The sequence below is a fragment of the Bos indicus x Bos taurus genome, chromosome 3 (genome assembly GCF_003369695.1).
Source record: "Bos indicus x Bos taurus breed Angus x Brahman F1 hybrid chromosome 3, Bos_hybrid_MaternalHap_v2.0, whole genome shotgun sequence".
Classification (NCBI taxonomy): domain Eukaryota; kingdom Metazoa; phylum Chordata; class Mammalia; order Artiodactyla; family Bovidae; genus Bos; species Bos indicus x Bos taurus.
In genome coordinates this window covers 30,588,785-30,603,822 of record NC_040078.1, presented here as the reverse complement: position 1 = coordinate 30,603,822, position 15,038 = coordinate 30,588,785, and the positions used below count along the sequence as shown (strand labels likewise).

The 15,038-nt window shown below is 42.4% G+C and overlaps 1 long non-coding RNA gene across 1 annotated transcript in view; it reads left to right on the top strand.

Moving 5' to 3' along the window:
• Nucleotides 1-15,038, top strand: part of LOC113889452 — a 174,655-nt gene that overhangs the window by 26,720 nt on the left and 132,897 nt on the right. The window lies entirely within an intron of this gene.

Sequence of the window (15,038 nt, the reverse complement as noted above, 5' to 3'; positions counted from 1 at the left end):
TGGTCAGGGAACTAGATCCCACATGCTGCAGTGAAGATCAAAGATCCCACATACCCCAACTAAGACCTGGCATGGCCAAAAATAAAATACTTTTTAAAAGGAAATTTTTAATCGAACTATTACAAAATAAATTAGGTGGTTCATGTAATTGTAGCTATTATCATTTCACCTTTTAGAATTGAAAGGGATATGAAATATCAGCTGAGATAATGCTGAGGTAAATACATGTAACTTTTGCGTCTTGTGTACTTCTGATGAGGGCTTCCCTTGTGGCTCAGCTGGTAAAGAATCTGCCTGCAATGAGGGAGATCGGGTTCGATCCCTGGCTTGGGAAGATCCCCTGGAGAAGGGAAAGGCTACCTACTCCAGTATTCTGGCCTGGAGAATTCCATGGACTATACAGTCCATGGGGTCACAAAGAGTCAGACACGACTAAGTGACACTTTCACTTTCACTTCTGGTGAGGCCAAGTCACAAGATGGCCTTAAACATATACAATAGACACCTTTTATTCTTGTCCGACTAACATCCATTCCTCCTTTTTATGTTTATAGCATCTGGTTTTCCTCTGTCATGCTCAGTTCATCAGTCTTGGGGGAGAAGAGTCCACCCCAGCTTCAGAAGTGGACTTGCCAACCAGGCTTTGCCAGTCAGAGCATTACATGTATGGCAGATCCCATTGATTGGTGAACCTAATTCCCATTCTCAATCCCCTTCTTCCCAGCCTAACTCAACTAGAGAGTCTGGAAGAGCAAAATACTTGGCTTCCACCTCCCTTGAAGGTAGGGGTAGCCTTGTGACCCACTTATGATCAGTGAGTCATAAGCAGAAGTCTGCCAGGTGGTTTTGGGATAACTTTTGCTTTCTCCAAAGAGGGACATTTTCTTCCCATAGCATCCTTTTTCCTGCCTAGAACCTGGATGTGGTTTTTTGGAACTGCAGCAGCCGTCTTGTGGGTAAAAAAAAAAAAGAACTAAAAAAAATGTTAATCCATTGAGTCATCAGCAGTGGCTATCTACTCCACACATCTTTTAATATAAGGAAGGTGAACTTCATTTTGTTTTATCAAGTTTGCTGTTGTCTGCAGTTGAAGGCATCTCTAATTGATAGAATCTCTCCTTGGCTGTACTGATTGATTCAAGGATGGCCGTGTGACTCAAGTTAGAGCAATCAGAGCCAGTGAGACTCAGTTTTAGGACTCTCACTGAACTGTAAGAATAGAAGTTCTCTATCTGTAGTGTTAAAACTCTTTTTAACACTTTGTGACCCCATGGACTATAGCCTGTCAGGCTCCTCTGTCCATGGAATTCTCCAGGCAAGAACACTGGAGTGGGTTGCCATTCCCTTCTCCAGGGGATCTTCCTGACCCAAGAATTAACCCCAGATCTTCTGCATTGCAGACAGGTTCTTTACCATCTGAGCCACCAGGGAACCTGAAAGTAAAAAAAAAAAGATATTAGCCTAGAATGTCTGGCAGCCAACTTGCCCCAACATGTAATCAGCAGGATGAGAATGAAGCCAGTAAAGAGGAAAATGCAGATGAGATAGTGAATTATGATGATATCTTTTGAATCCCTGATTCAGATTTGCCTAAACTGAGACTGCCTCTGGACTTTTTAAATACAGGATGCAATAAATCCCTCTTGGCTCAAACTTGTCTGAGATATGAGTTTTCTGTCACGTATGATAACCTGACTAATACTTCACAATGTATTACCTGTGCTGCTGCTAGTCCATATTTTCTCCTGCCTTCACTGCCGCAGGTAACTAAGAGCAGGGCTTAATATTGATCCCTTTTTAGTGAGTTCCTTCCTCCTTCAGTTTCTCTGCTGATGCTTTTGTGGGTCCACCCCTCCTGTCCATGTATAGGGACAGGCCTCTCTTCTTGGTGAGAAGAGAGGAAAGATCCACACATTTTAGCTGAGACTTTCCAGCACAGGGAAGAACCGTGTACATGTTTCTTCTCCAAAATTCATGAAAAGGTTGTTCAGAGAGGAAAGGGAGACTAAAAGACATTGCTGGGAGGAAGGATAATTTGGTTTATTACAATTCAATTGTTTCAACTCCCCCCTCTGCTTACTATCATGATCATACAGTAAATACAGAAAGAGGGAATTCCCTGGCAGCCCAGTGGTTAGGATTCTGTGCTTCCACTGCCCAAAGTAGAGATCAGTGTGTTTCTGTAGTCTTCAAAATTATATCTGCTGGCAAGCATTCTTTGATAATCAAAACAAAATGATGGTTGAGTCAATTTGATAGCAACAAACCAGGTGTTCAGGGCCAAGGGATAGAATAGTCTGGTCCATTGTCAGGAGAGTCCTCACCACTGGACTACCAGGGAGCTGCTGCTGAGTGCTGTGTGTGAATGTGCCGCCTTCAGGCTCTCACGCCCACAGCTCCAACAAAACTGCCTGTGCTGATACGAACACACTGCCAAATTCAGTGGTCAGTTCTTGGTCTTTTTACCTCACCTGACTGACGGTATGTTACGCAGTTGTTTGGAGTTCAGGTAGTGAGGCTGTCAGGACGGTGGACTCTCAAGCCAGCAAAGGTTCAAAATTAGAGCTCCAACCACCACAAGCTCTGTAACCTGGATCAGTCAGTCAGTCACTTCAGTCACTCAGTAGTGTCCAACTCTTTTCGACCCCATGAATCGCAGCACGCCAGGCCTGCCTGTCCATCACCAACTCCCGGAGTTCACCCAAACTCATGTCCATCGAGTTGGTGATGCCATCCAGCCATCTCATCCTCTGTCATCCACTTCTCCTCCTGCCCCCAATCCCTCCCTGTTTTCCAATGAGTCAGCTCTTCGCATGAGGTGGCCAAAGTATTGGAGTTTCAGCTTCAGCATCAGTCCTTCCAATGAACACCCAGGACTGATCTCCTTTAGGATGGACTGGTTGGATCTCCTTGCAGTCCAAGGGACTCTCAAGAGTCTTCTCCAACACCACAATTCAAAAGCATCAATTCTTCGGTGCTCAGCTTTCTTCACAGTCCAACATTCACATCCACACATGACCACTGGAAAAACCATAGCCTTAACCAGACTGACCTTTGTTGGCAAAGTAATGTCTCTGCTTTTGAATATGCTATCTAGGTTGGTCATAACTTTCCTTCCAAGCAGTAAGCGTCTTTTAATTTCATGGCTGCAGTCACCATCTACAGTGATTTTGGAGCCCAAAAAAATAAAGTCAGCCACTGTTTGCACTGTTTCCTCACCTATTTGCCATGAAGTGATGGGACCAGATGCCATGATCTTCGTTTTCGGAATGTTGAGCTTTAAGCCAACTTTTTCACTCTCCTCTTTCACTTTCATCAAGAGGCTTTTTAGTTCCTCTTCACTTTCTGCCATAAGAGTGGTGTCATTTGCATACCTGAGGTTATTGATATTTCTCTCGGCAATCTTGATTCCAGCTTGTGCTTCTTCCAGCCCAGCGTTTCTCATGATGTACTCTGCATAGAAGTTAAATAAGCAGGGTGACAATATACAGCCTTGATGTACTTCTTTCCCATCTGTTGAACCAGTCTGTTGTTCCATGTCCAGTTCTAACTGTTGCTTCCTGACCTGCATATAGGTTTCTCAAGAAGCAGGTCAGGTGGTCTGGTATTCCCATCTCTTCAGAATTTTCCACAGTTTATTGTGATCCACACAGTCAAAGGCTTTGGCGTGGTCAATAAAGCAGAAACAGATGTTTTTCTGGAACTCTCTTGCTTTTTCGATGATCCAGCGGGTGTTGGCAATTTGATCTCTGGTTCCTCTGCCTTTTCTAAAACCAGCTTGAACATCAGGAAGTTCACAGTTCATGTATTGCTGACGCCTGGCTTGGAGAATTTTGAGCCTTACCTTACTAGCATGTGAGATGAGTGCAGTTGTGTGGTAGTTTGAGCATTCTTTGGCATTGCCTTTCTTTGGGATTGCAATGAAACCTGACCTTTTCCAGTCCTGTGGCCACTGCTGAGTTTTCCAAATTTGCTGGCATATAGAGTGCAGCACTTTCACAGCATTGTCTTTTAGGATTTGAAATAGCTCAACTGGGATTCCATCACCTCCACTAGCTTTGTTTGTAGTGATGCTTTCTAAGACCCACTTGACTTCACATTCCAGGATGTCTGGCTCTAGGTCAGTGATCACACCATCGTGATTATCTGGGTCATGAAGATCTTTTTTATACAGTTCTTCTGTGTATTCTTGCCAACTCTTCTTAATATCTTCTGCTTCTGTTAGGTCCATACCATTTCTGTCCTTTATGGAACCCATCTTTGCATGAAATGTTCCCTTGGTATCTCTAATTTTCTTGAAGAGATCTCTAGTCTTTCCCATTCTGTTGTTATCCTCTATTTCTTTGCATTGATCACCGAGGAAGGCTTTCTTATCTCTCCTTGCTATTCTTTGGAACTCTGCATTCAGATGCTTATATCTTTCCTTTTCTCCTTTGCTTTTCGCTTCTTTTCTTTTCACAGCTATTTGTAAGGCCTCCCAGACAGCCATTTTTCTTTTTTGCATTTCTTTTTCTTGGGGATGGTCTTGATCCCTGTCTCCTGTACAATGTCATGAACCTCCATCCATAGTTCATCAGTCACTCTGTCTATCAGATCTAGTCCCTTAAATCTATTTCTCACTTCCACTGTATAATCATAAGGGATTTGATTTAGGTCATACCTGAATGGTCTAGTGGTTTTCCCTACTTTCTTCAATTTAAATTTGAATTTGGCAATAAGGAGTTCATGATATGAGCCACAGTCAGCTCCCGGTCTTGTTTTTGCTGACTGCATACAGCTTCTCCATCTTTGGCTGCAAAGAATATAAGCAGTCTGATTTTGGTGTTGACCATCTGGTGATGTCCATGTGTAGAGTCTTCTCTTGTGTTGTTGGAAGATGGTGTTTGCTATGACCAGTGCGTTCTCTTGGCAAAACTCTATTAGCCTTTGCCCCGCTTCATTCCGTATTCCAAGGCCAAATTTGCCTGTTACTCCAGGTTTTTCTTGACTTCCTACTTTTGCATTCCAGTCCCCTATAATGAAAAGGACATCTTTTTTGGGTGTTAGTTCTAAAAGGTCTTGTAAGTCATCATAGAACCGTTCAACTTCAGCTTCTTCAGCGTTACTGGTCAGGGCATAGACTTGGATTACTGTGATATTGAATGGATTGCCTTGGAAACGAACAGAGATCATTCTGTCATTTTTGAGATTGCATCCAAGTACTGCATTTTGGATTCTTTTGTTGACCATGATGGCTACTCCATTTCTCCTAAGGGATTCCTGCCCACAGTAGTAGATATAATGGTCATCTGAGTTAAATTCACCAATTCCAGTCCATTTTAGGTCACTGATTCCTAGAATGTCAATGTTCACTCTTGCCATTTCCTGTTTGACCACTTCCAATTTGCCTTGATTCATGGACCTGACATTCCAGGTTCCTATGCAATATTGCTCTTTACAGCATCAGACCTTGCTTCCTTCACCAGTCAAATCCACAACTGGGTATTGTTTTTGCTTTGGTTCCATCCCTTCATTCTTTCTGGAGTTATTTCTCCACTGATCTCCAGTAGCATATTGGGCACCTACCGACCTGGGGAGTTCCTCTTTCAGTATCCTATCATTTTGCCTTTTCGTACTATTCATGGGGTTCTCAAGGCAAGAATACTGAAGTGGTTTGCCATTCCCTTCTCCAGTGGACCACATTCTGTCAGACCTCTCCACCGTGACCCGCCCATCTTGGGTGGCCCCATGGACATGGCTTAGTTTCCTTTAGTTAGACAAGGCTGTGGTCCTAATGTGATTAGATTGACTAGTTTTCTGTGAGTATGGTTTCAGTGTGTCTGCTCTCTGATGCCCTCTCGCAACACCTACTGTCTTACTTGGGTTTCTCTTACCTTGGATGTGGGGTATCTCCTCACGGCCACCCGTCCTGACCTTGAACGTGGAGTAGGTCCTCTAGGCCCTTCTGTATCCATGCAGCCGCCACTCCTTGGACATGGGGTTGCTTCTCTGGGTAGGGACCTTTAAACTCTGTGCCTCAAAACGTGGGGGTGATAATAATATCATCTAATTCATAACGTTGTTGGTACAATTAAATTGTACCAAGAACAGTAGTGGAAGTAATAGTAGTAGTATACTGCTTGACTTGGCTTCCAGAATCTCATATTCACTCTTTTTTTTCTGACTTCACTAGCTACTTCTCCTAAACTTTTCCTGCATCCTTCTTATTCCCCTGATCTCTCAGGGTGTCTCGGAGCTCTGTCATTGTACCTCTTTAACTGCATCACTCTCTTGGTGAGCTGATCCAGCCTTATGATTTTAAATACTATCCATGGTGGACACTCTGATGGGCCATCAGATGCACCTTCAAGGAAGGACTTGTGCCCCAGCTGCTAAGGCTGTTGTCAGTGGACAGGCTTCATCTGTCAGCCCTCTCAGGGATTACCTCAGTTGACAGAACCTCCTCGCCTGAGGTCATGTTCTTCTGGAGATGGTCAACATTTGATAACTGGTTGAGGCAAGAGTATCAAGGGCTTACTATCTCAGCCTCACATAGGACAACTCTGACAGCCCATTTCAGCTCCAGAGCTGCTCATGTAGTCATCTCGGGTTGTCAGGCCTGCATCATAGCTCACCTCCCTCCTGCCTTCCAGAGATGTTGATTCCAATGACATTCTCTATTCAACATTCTAAACACAGAAGTCTGCCTTAGAATCTGCTTCCCCCAAAATCCAATGGGATGCTATTTATATGTTGCTCCTGCTACTGCTAAGTCGCTTCAGTCGTGTCCGACTCTGTGCGACCCCATAGATGGCAGCCCACCAGGCTCCCCTGTCCCTGGGATTCTCCAGGCAAGAACACTGGAGTGGGTTGCCATTTCCTTCTCCAATGCAGGAAAGTGAAAAGTGAAAGTGAAGTTGCTCAGTCGTGTCCGACTCTTAGCGACCCCATGGACTGTGGCCCACCAGGCTCCTCCGTCCATGGGATTTTCCAGGCAAGAGTGCTGGAGTGGGGTGCCATTGCCTTCTCCGATTTATATGTTGATGACTCTCAAATTTGTATGTTGATGACTCTCAAATTTTACATCAACAGTCTAATCTTCTCTGAACTCCAAATGATATCGTTAACTGCCTCCTTGGAAATTTAACAGACGTCTCAAATTTAACATACCTAAAATTGGGCTCTTTTTTTAAACTAATTTTTTGTTGAAGTCAAGGCTATGGTTTTTCCTGTGGTCACGTATGGATGTGAGAATTGGACTGTGAAGAAGGCTGAGCGCCAAAGAATTGATGCTTTTGAACTGTGGTGTTGGAGAAGACTCTTGAGAGTCCCTTGGACTGCAAGGAGATACAACCAGTCCATTCTGAAGGACATCAGCCCTGGGATTTCTTTGGAAGGAATGATGCTAAAGCTGAAACTCCAGTACTTTGGCCACCTCATGCAAAGAGTTGACTCATTGGAAAAGACTCTGATGCTGGGAGGGATTGGGGGCATTAGAAGGGGACAACAGAGGATGAGATGGCTGGATGGCATCACTGACTCGATGGACGTGAGTCTGAGTGAACTCCTGGAGTTGGTGATGGACAGGGAGGCCTGGCGTGCTGCGATTCATGGGGCCACAAAGAGTCGGACACAACTGAGCGACTGATCTGATGTGATCTGATCTGATAGTTGGTTCACAATGTTTCAGATGTACAGCAAAGTGATTTAATTATGTATATGTAGATATAGATATATGGAGAAGGCAATGGCACCCCACTCCAGTACTCTTGCCTGAAAAATCCCATGGACGGAGGAGCCTGGTAGGCTGCAGTCCATGGGGTCGCTAAGAGTCGGACACGACTGAGCAACTTCACTTCTACTTTTAACTTTCCTGCATTGGAGAAGGATACGGCAACCCACTCCAGTGTTCTTGCCTGGAGAATCCCAGGGACAGGGGAGCCTGGTGGGCTGCTGTTTATGGGGTCGCACAGAGTCGGCACGACTGAAGTGACTTAGCAGCAGATATAGATATAAGAATATATATTCCTTTTCAGATTCTTTTCCATTATAGGTTATTTCCATTATAGGATATCAAATGTATTTCCATCACTGCAGGTGGTGATTGCAGCCATGAAATTAAAAGACGCTTACTCCTTGGAAGGAAAGTTATGACCAACCTAGATAGCATATTAAAAAGCAGAGACATTACTTTGCCAACAAAGGTCCATCTAGTCAAGGCTATGGTTTTTCCATTGGTCATGTGTGGATGTGAATGTTGGACTTCGAAGAAAGCTGAGCACCAAAGAACTGATGCTTTTGAATTGCGGTGTTGGAGAAGACTCTTGAGAGTCCCTTGGACTGCAAGGAGATCCAACCAGTCCATCCTAAAGGAGATCGGACCTGGGTGTTCATTGGAAGGACTGATGCTAAAGCTGAAACTCCAATACTTTGGCCACCTCATGTGAAGAGTTGACTCATTGGAGAAGACCCTGATGCTGGGAGGAATTGGGGGCAAGAGGAGAAGGGGACGACAGAGGATGAGATGGCTGAATGGCATCACTGACTCGATGAGTTTGGGTAAACTCCGGGAGTTGATGGTGGACAGGGAGGCCTGGCGTGCTTCGATTCATGGAGTCACAAAGAGTCGGACACGGCTGAGTGACTGAACTGAACTGAACTGAATAGGTCCTTGTTTTTTATTTGTATACAGTGTATATATGTTTATCCCAAATTCCTGATTTATCCCTTCCCCCCCCTTCCCCTTTGGTAACCATAAGTTTGTTTTCTGTGTCTGTGAGTCTATTTCTGTTCTGTAATGAATTCCTTTGTATCATTTTTTTTTTTTTTAGATTCAGAAGTGATACATATTTGTTATTCTCTGTCTGACTTCAGTTAGTAGGATAATCTCTAGGTCCATCCATGGTGCTGCCAATGGCATTGTCTTATTCTGTTTTCTGGCTGAGTAATATTTCATTGTGTGTGTGTGTGTGTACCGCATCTTCTTATCCATTTGTCTGTTGATAGACATTTAGGTTGTTTCCATGTCTTGGCTATTATAGATAGTGCTGCTGTGAACATTTGTACATGTACCTTTTCGAATTTAGAGTTTTCATCTTTTCTGGATATATGCCCAGCAGTGGGATTGTTGGATCATATGATAACTCTGGGTTGAGTTTTCCTAAGCAGTCTCTGTGCTGTTCTACACAGTGAGTGTACCAACTGACATTCCCACCAACAGGGTAGGTGGGTTCCTTTTTCTCCACACCCTCTCCAGCATTTATTATTTGTAGACTTTTTGATGATGGCCATTCTGACTGGTGTGAGGTTTTGATTTGCATTTCTGTGATAATTAGCAATGTTGAACATCTTCTCATGTGCCTGTTGGACATCTGTGTGTCTTCTTTGGAGAAGTGTCTGTTTAGGTCTTTTGCTCATTGTTTGGATTTAAGTTGTAAAACTGCTCTTAACGTTCTCATTTCCAAAACTTTTCTTCTTCTCCTCCCAGTAAATGACAATTCTTTCAGTTGTTCAGACCAAAAACTGGTAACAGTACTTGATTTCCTCTGCTTACTTTATACAGGTGTACCCTAATTCCTGCTATCAGTAAATCCTATCTGCTCTACTATCAAAATGTATTATAAACCACTTATCATTTCCATTGCTAACAGCTTAACCTACACCACAATTATCTCTGCTTTGGACTAATTTTATACTCTTCTAACTGAACTCCCTTCTTGTCTTTTCCTCTTCTACATTCTATTCAATTTATCTTTTAATGTGTGTGGGTCAAAATACAGATTTTGTTGTTGCTGAGTAGTTGATTTACAATATTGTATTAGTTTCAGGTGTACAGTATAATCATTCAATATTTTTGCAGATTATGTTCCATTATGGTGTTATTGTTTAGTTGCTAAGTTGTATCCAACTCTTTGTGGCCCCATGGACTGTAGCCCTGCAAGCTCATCTGCCCATGAAATTTTCCAAACAAGGGTACTGGAGTAGGTTGCCATTTCCTCCTCCAGGGGATCTTCTCTACCCAGGAATCGAACTTGCATCCCCTGCATTGGCAGGCAGATTCTTTATGGGTGAGCCACCAGGGAAGCACTATATTCCCTTGTAGGTTATTGCAAGGTAATGGGTATAATTCCCTGTGCTATACAATAAATCCTTGTTGCTTATTTATTTTATATATAGTAATTTGTATTTGTTAACCCCATGCCCTAATTTGCCCCTCCCCACTTCCCTCTCCCCTTTGGTAAGCACAAGTTTGTTTTCTATATCTGTAAGTCTGTTTTTCTATGTCTGTGTTTCTGATTTGTATATAAATTTAATTTGTATTTTTAGATTCCATATATAAGTGATATCACATACATTTGTTTTTTTATCTGACGTATTTCACTAAGCATAATATTCTCTAAGTCCGTCCATGTTGTGCAAATGGCAGTATTCATTATTTTTATGGCTGAGTAATATTCCACTGTGGATTTATATAATAATATTATATATACATATGTATATGTATATACACACCTGCTACTGCTAAGTCGCTTCAGTCGTGTCCGACTCTGTGCAACCCCATAGACAGCAGCCCACCAGACTCCCCGTCCCTGGGATGCTCCAGGCAAGAACACTGGAGTGGGTTGCCATTTACTTCTCCAGTGCAGGAAAGTGAAAAGTGAAAGTGAAGTCGCTCAGTCGTGTCCGACCCTCAGCGACCCCATGGACTGCAGCCTTCCAGGCTCTTCTGTCCATGGGATTTTCCAGGCAACAGTACTGGAGTGGAGCATCTTCTTAATTCAGTTATTTGTGATGAGCACTTGGTTTGCTTCTGTGTCTTGGCCGTTGTAAATAGCAGTGCTAAACATTGGAGTGTGTATCTTTTCAGTTTACTGTTTTTATTTTTTCCAGATTATATACCATAGAGTGAAATTTCTGGATCATTTGGTAGTTCTGTTTTTAGCTTTTTAAAAAAAATCTTTTGGCCATGCATGTGGTGTGCGTGTTGGATCTTAGGTCCCCAACCAGGGATCAAACCCTTGGCCCCTACAGTAGAAGCATGGAGTCTTAACCACTGGACTGTCAGGGAAGTCCCTATTTTTAGCTTTTTGAGGAACCACCATACTGTTTTCCATAGTGGCTTTGCCAATTTATGTTCCCACCAACAGTGTACAGGGATTCCCTTTCCTCCAAATCCTCTTCAACATTTGTTATTTGTAGAGTTTTTCATGGCAGTCATCCTGACAGGTGTGAGGTGATACCTCACTGTGGTTTTGAGTTGCATTTCTCTAATAATTAGCCATATCAAGTATATTTTAATATGCCTATTAGCCAGAATCTCTGTGTCTTCTTTGGAAAAATGTCTGTTCGGGTTTTCTGCCCAGTTTTTGATTGTATTATTTATTTCTTTGATATTGAGTTGTGTGTGCTTTTGTATAGTTTGGATATTAACCTCTTGTTGGCTGCATCATTTGCAAATATTTTCTCCTACTAAGTAGGTTGTCTTTTTATATTATTGATGGTTTTTTGCTGAGCAAAAACTTTTAAGTTTAATTGGGACCCATTTGTTTTTTGTTTTTGTTTTTTTTTTGCTTTTATTTCTTTTGCTTGGGAGACTAATCTGAGAAAATATTGCTATGGTTTATGTCAAAGAGTGTTATGCCTGTGTTCTCCTCTAGGAGTTTTATGGCCTTGTGTCTTACATGTAGATCTTTAAACCATTTTGAGTTTATTTTTTATGTGGTATGAGGGAATGTTCTAATTTCAGGGTTTCACTTGTAGCTGTCCAGTTTTCCCAGCACCACGGCTGAGCTGACTGTCTTTTCTCCACTTTGTGTTCTTGCCTCCTTTCGTCATAGACTATTTGACTCTAGATGCGGGAGCTTATTTTTGGGCTCTTTTCTGTTCCATTGATCTGTGTGTCCGTTTTTGTGCTAATACCATGCTGTTTTGCTACATTCTATTTTAGATCGAGTAACTAGAATGATAGTACTAGGTATAAATCACATCATGTCACTCTCCACCTCAACACCCTCCAGTGTGAAAAGAAAAATAAAATTGGTAAATATCTATCCAGACTTAATAGATAAATAAAATGTAGTGTGTGTCTACACACACACAGTGGAATATTATTCAGCCTTATAAAAGAATGAAATTCTGATACATGCCACATTTTGGCCAAACTTTAAAAACATTTTGCTAAGTGAAGTAAGTCAGTCACAAAAGCACAAATGATGTGTGATTATACCTATCTGAGTGGTATCTAGAATAGTAAAATTTTGTTTAGTTGCTAAGTTGTGTCCAGCTCTTTTATGACCACATGGACTGGGGGCCACCTGGCTTCTCTGTCCATGGGATTTATCAGGCAAGAATACTGGAGTACATTGCCATGTTCATCTCCAGGGGATCTTCCTGAGCCAGGGATTGAACCCGCATCTCCCGCTTGGCAGGTGGATTCTTCACTGTGGACTCACCAGGGAAGCCTATTTAGAAGGGAAGTCACACTTAGAAAGACATGAAGTATAATGTGGTTGCCAGGGCCTGGGGGTAGAAGGGAGTAGGAAGCTGTTGTTTAATAGGTATAGAGCTTCAGTCTTGCAAGATAGACAGTCTGGGAGATTGGTTTCCCAATGTGAATATACTTAACACTATTGAACTGTCCACTTAAAAATAATTCAATTCAATTCAGTTCAGTTCAGTTGCTCAGTCATGTCCAACTCGTGACCCCAAGAACCGCAGCATGCCAGGCCTCCCTGTCTATCACCAACTCCCGGAGTTTACCCAAACTCGTGTCCATTGAGTCGGTGATGCCATCCAACCATCTCATCCTCTGTCGTCCCCTTTTCCTCCTGCCTTCAATCTTTCCCAGCATCAGGGTCTTTTCAAATGAGTCAGCTCTTTGCATCAGGTGGCCAAAGTATTGGAGTTTCAGCTTCAGCATCAGTCTTTCCAATGGACACCCAGGACTAATCTTTAGGATGGACTGGTTGGATCTTCTTGCAGTCCAAGGGACTCTCAAGAGTCTTCTCCAACACCACAGTTCAAAAGCATCAATTCTTCGGCACTCAGCTTTCTTTATATTCCAACTCCCACATCCATACATGACTACTTTGGCAAAGTAATGTCTCTGCTTTTGAATATGCTATCTAGGTTGGTCATAACTTTCCTCCCAAGGAGTAAGCGTCTTTTAATTTCATGGCTGCAGTCACCATCTGCAGTGATTTTGGAGCCCCAAAAAATAAAGTCAGTCACTATTTCAACTGTTTCCCCATCTATTTCCCATGAAATGATGGGACAAGATGCCATGATCTTCGTTTTCTGAATGTTGAGCTTTAAGCCAACTTTTTCACTCTCCTCTTTCACTTTCATCAAGAGGCTCTTTAGTTCTTCACTTTCTGCCACAAGGGTGGTGTCATCTTCATATCTGAGGTTATTGATATTTCTCCCAGCAATCTTGATTCCAGCTTGTGGTTCATCCAGTTCAGCATTTCTCATGATGTACTCTGCATAGAAGTTAAATAAGCAGGGTGACAGTATACAGCCTTGATGTACTCCTGTCCTGATTTGGAACCAGTCTGTTGTTCCATGTCCAGTTCTAACTGTTTCTTCCTGACCCGCAAGAGGCAGGTCATTAAGATGATAAATTTAATGTTATGTGCATTTTACCACAGTTAGAAAAATATTTTAATTAAAAAAGAGAAGAAGTAGTGGAGCTAGGATTCAAATCCAGGTCACCTGATGACAGTGCATGCTCCTAACACTAGGCTACATTTGTCCTGCAGGTAATAAGACCCAGGAGACTTAGACAGCTGTTTATCTGGCAGCCCATCTTGCCAGAGCATGTCCCTTTGATTCCACTTATATGCGGAATAGGCAAATTCATAGACAAAAAGAATAGAGGTTACCAAGGGCTGGAAGGAGGAAGGAATCGGGCGTTATTGTTTAATGGGTACAGATTTTCTATTAGAATAATTAAAATGTAGCCCTCATGCCATAGATCATTCTTTTCTCTTGTGACATGACATCTAATAACTGAATAGTGCAAATGGTATTGCCAGAATAAACATTTTTCTGATTGCTACTTCTTGAAATTCATGCTGCTGCTGCTGCTGCTAAGTCACTTCAGTCGTGTCCGACTCTGTGCGACCCCATAGACAGCAGCCCACCAGGCTTCCCCATCCCTGGGATTCTCTAGGCAAGAACACTGGAGTGGGTTGCCATTTCCTTCTCCAAATTCATGAGGGTTCTTCAATTCATAATGAGGTTATAGTTCATTTGGACCCAAACTTACCTATATTGTTCTGTTCTAATAAAGCCCAATCTGAAGATCTCTGCAGAGGTCTTTCAGGGGTTTACTTAAGCACCCACCTACTTTTCATAAATACGTGTAATTTAGTTGGTAACTTGTGTCTGACTCTTTGTGACCCCATCCTTTTGTCCATGGGGTTTCCCAGGCAAATACTGGAGTGGGTTGCCGTTTCCTTCTCCAGGGGATCTTCCCCACCCAGGGATCAAACCCTGTTTCTTGTATTGTAGGTGGATTCTTTACTACTGAGCCACCAGGGAAGCCCCTCATGGATTCTTACTAGGATTACTAGGACTTTAAAAGCCTTAGATTACCTTGTTATTTTATGTCCATCGAATACATAGTTAACATTTTGTTGCATTCTAAAGATGAAGTGAGCTCTAGGACTGGTATCAGTCCATTTAATTTTTTAGCTAAAATATCCAAAGTTTTCAAAGAAAGGTTACAATTCTGTCAAGCCAAAGCTCATTTCCTAGGGCGTGATTTAGACCAAAAAGGCAAAGCCCTCACTTGCAGGCTTGAAAGGCTTTATGGAAGCCTTTCATTTTTCCAGGCTTATTTTCAAGCCAGAGGATTCTTGGCTAGGACTCCTAATTATTGCCAGCAATGGGTCCCCAACTTTTCTGAGGTTGCCATTTAACAAAGTTCTCAGTAACTCACCCTCTTCTTTGAAAACCTAAACATGACCAGGCATTGTGTGATACAGATTTTGTTATCTAATCATCTCCTTCAATCTGGAACTAACTAATATTATAGATCTTTTTTTGTTTGTTTG